A 4,256-nucleotide genomic window follows, 5' to 3' on the forward strand; every position below is an offset into this window, starting at 1 on the left:
AATCTACTCACGGAATACTAGATGGTTAAGGATACATAATTGTTAAACAGTGATTCCGTCATCCTAGCGGTGTACCTAATCCTTAGACTTGAGACACTAAGGATGTCTTGTATGAGTACTCTACTTTTTGGTTCTGGACTTATAGGTTTGGAAGTTCTAGATTTAGCACAACCGATCATCAGGAGTGGCAGCTAATCTTACGAGGGCTATTGAGTGTCGATAGAAGATCATCTGCTCTTAGTATCATGAGAGGAATATCTAATGTATTCTTGCTTTAACAAATCTTTGGCCAAGGTCATTCGGATTGAGAGAGAAAGAGTTATCCGGGAGAATCCGATTAGAGCGAGACTCGAGAAGAAACCGTATGGGCTTGACAGCACCATGCCCGGTATATAATCTATAGGATATTAGATGGACAAGAGACTATATGTACATTGTAACTGAGGACAGATAGGTTCAAAAGGATTGGATTCCCCTATATCGTCTAGGGATTACGACGTAGTGGTATGACTCACGGCTAGCTCCATATTGGGCCTAGAGGGTCACACACATATGGTAGGTATTGCGATGAGTAGAGGTTCAGATATGAGATATCCGTAGGAGCCCCTATTTTATTGCATATCCAATAAGTCCATAAATTATTAGATCCTATGGATGAGATCTAATAAGAGCTAATGAGAGTTTATTGGATAGAGATCCACTAATTAAAGAGGCTTGAGTAGTTGGATGGAAATCCAATACCCAATACGACAAGATCCATTAATGTTAAGTTGACTGGGGACCTCTATAAATAGGAGGGAACCAATGATTCATATGCTAGAGCCTTTTTGGGTTACCATCTCCTATTCTCCTCTCTCCCTCTCCTCCTCAAATAGCATACCTAGAGACTTAAGGAACATCGTCGCAACCTTGCTTATGGATCACCACTAAAGAGGAGGACACTTGACCTCATTTACCCTCTACTAGAGATTTGCAGGAATTCAGGGATATACAATCACCCGAGGTAACACAATCTTTAATATACGCAGTTTTAAGTTTCACGAATTTTACGCACCAATCTTCGTACAACGATGAACACATTGATGAGAAATTTAAAAATTTTATTTTTATGTTCTTCCGCTGCCCATGTCATGTCGCCCCCTAGATTTTCATAGAATAATAATAACAAAAAAGATTGCGCAGTGTATCACACATGCCATCACTTACGTGATTGGTTTGTAGAGCACTTGTAACTAGTAATTTGTAAATTAAGTACAATCTTCAAGGATGCCTATAACTAGTAACCTGTAACTAGTAGTTTGTAAATTATGCAATTGGTAGTTTTGCGAGCATGTCCCTGCTATGTCGTCAACTGAAGTACAATCTTCAAGGATGCTTATTTGTATTGTAAGTAAATTACATGCCTATTTGTATTGTAGGTAAGTTACGTAGATGTGTATAGTTTGTAAATTATTGTATTAGTAATTTGGTATAATATGATATTAAAAGTTATGATCTTTGATAGGGATGGTTTTGTTAGCACGTCCCGTGCTTTAAGTCGGAAGTAAAATCACAAACAACTAAAATGATTTCAAAAATATCATATGATATAGTTAGTTATTCTAAAATTAGATTTGTAATTGTATGTTGTTTAGAAAAGTTGTCGTAATGATCATTTTTCATTATTTGATGAGCTACCACCTAAAGGTTCACTTGTAGGTTAAATTCATACAATTATAGTTTATTTTAGATAACTAGGTAATGAATTTGTGTCTTATTCTAACAACAAGACACTTATGAAACATTCGATGCATGTATAGATGATGTCCAAGAAAAGTAACGCAAGACACTTGAACCCCAACAATCACAATACAAAAATTGTGATACATGTCTTGATGTTCTTAGGACATTCATGTTCTTTGTGAGGCAACATAGTTAGGGTGATGCAATCGGCAAAATGTTACCCGATGAGCTTAAAAAAAAGTGTACTGATGATAAAAATATAAGGTCTACAAACTTATATCGTGCAATCTCTATGAAATGAGTAGTCATAAGAAGAAAAGAATGAAGAAAAGTATGAAGATAAGTTGTGAAAAAGAGATGATGAAGAATATAACTAAGCGTTCCTACCATGAACCCTTGGAAAAGAATAAACTAGATGAGGTGGACCTAAAAATCATTTCTCTTCTCCATGATGAAGGACCAAGTAAAGCCAAATCTCAAGGACGAAGATTAACTAAGAAAAAGAGATGACAACAATTTTAAAAGTTGTTAATAGTTTTTATAAGATACCAAACAAACTTAGAAGATGTCTAAACTGAGTTATTTTGATCTCGTAGACTATTAAGAAAAATGAAGTCACTATAAGAGAAGAAGTGGTATTAATCTTATGCAAGCTAAAGTTGATGTCATAAGTTACATGATAATTTTTACTTATAGCTTGAGTGTATATAATAACTATTCCGTTTATTGTTAAATATAAGACAACTAACATTTCCTTGATGTTATAATTCACCTATCAAAGTTATTTGGAAAGACGACATATGCCACCTCACCTTGTATTGTTTCTTGAAGTTGATAGATTTCAGGAATATGGTAGACAGGGATATAATAGATAAATATGCCAATATTCTAATTCGAAAGGCACTAGATTGTCACTTGAAGAATCTTATGTGATGTTGATAGTAATGTATGCGGGATTCGAGATACATATATATTTAGAATTTCTCAATATTTTTTTTATTTATTATAGGATTTTAGGCTAGTGAAATTGGTGATATTGTTTCATAAATGTTTCAAAGTACACGGTCACGAATTATTTACACAAAACAGCAAGATTGATAAAGGAGGGTCAATTAAATATATTTTTCTATTATTTAGACAAAACAGCAAGATTGTCAATATAATATGGGATATATTATATTTGGGATAAATTAAAACACAATGTTTCTATCACATAGGAGGATTGATAAAAAATAATATGAAATATTTTGTAAAACTTAGAAGGCACTAAGATGGACTTTTATAATGTCTTTTCTATTTTAGACATTTTTTGATTTTTTTCTGAATTATTCAACATCAAAATAATGTGTCATTTCCTGATTTTCTATTTTTATTTTTGCTGCAATGTTGTTCCCCATTATTCATCTAAATTTTTTTATGAAAGCTTTGAATTTATTCCCAATGGGCATATGTCACCATTTATCTAATTTAAATATTTTTTTTATTTTTCAACATCTTAACTATGTGCCAATTTCTAATTTTCTCTATATTTTTCTATTTCCACCAAAAGATAATGGATCCATGCAATATTTTTTGAGATTTGAAATTCTAAATTGGTCCAAAATAATTAGAATAGAGAATATACTGCAACTTACATTTCCAATGTAATTTCCTTCAACTTCTTTTTGTCTTTTTTTTTTTGGGTAAGTAAAAGAATTTCCTTCAACTTTGGACAACCAAACAATTAGAATATATTAAGATATGTTACAATATAATCATATAAGTCATTAAAATTAAGATTGTTTGTCGGGGTGTCGTGGTGTAGTTGGTTATCACGTCAGTCTAACACACTGAAGGTCTCCGGTTCGAGTCCGGGCGACGCCAATTGTTAAAATTCTTTGTCACTAAAATTAAGTTTTAACTAACTTGTTTCACCATAAAATCCTATCTAAATGGCATTGCCCTCAAATTGATGATACATATGAGAATTTACATGATCAACGATTGTATCCAAATTGTTCATACCTTGAACATTTATTTTTTAGTATTATGAGAGGAATATCTAATATATTCTTGCTTAAACAAATCTTTGGCCAAGGTCATTCGGATTGAGAGAGAAAAAGTTATCCGGGAGAATCCGATTAGAGCGAGACTCGAGAATAAACCGTTTGGGCATGACAACACTATGCCCGGATTCCCCCTATATCGTCTAGGGCCTACGACATAGTGTCATAGACTTAGCTAGTTTTGCCTAAATCGTGCGGCACTTTTACGTGTCTGTCCGCAAAGGTCAGCCTCTCCGAAGCCTCCTAGGGTCCCTTAGAACCTACAAAAGAAAAAACGGGATAGAGAAAATGCCTCACTCGGGATCCACAAGTAAACATTTTCGAAAACACTTCATAGACTATGCAAATTATAAACAAACTTTACAAGCTCTGAACAGTTGCACAACAAAGGGTCAAAATGGTCCACTACAGATCGAAAATCTCTCTCAAGTGTCTACATGATATAACCTTTATTTACAAGCCTAAAGCGGCCACCAAACCCAACTAAAA

General features: G+C 33.7%; 1 non-coding gene across 1 annotated transcript; it reads left to right on the top strand.

The window, feature by feature from the left end:
• Nucleotides 1-3,511: 3,511 nt before the first annotated feature.
• On the top strand, nt 3,512-3,585 carry TRNAV-AAC (transfer RNA valine (anticodon AAC)). Its single transcript has one exon. It is a non-coding gene; the product is annotated as a tRNA-Val (tRNA).
• The last annotated feature ends 671 nt before the right edge of the window (nt 3,586-4,256 follow it).

The sequence above is a fragment of the Musa acuminata genome, chromosome BXJ1-2 (genome assembly GCF_036884655.1).
Source record: "Musa acuminata AAA Group cultivar baxijiao chromosome BXJ1-2, Cavendish_Baxijiao_AAA, whole genome shotgun sequence".
Lineage (NCBI taxonomy): Eukaryota > Viridiplantae > Streptophyta > Magnoliopsida > Zingiberales > Musaceae > Musa > Musa acuminata.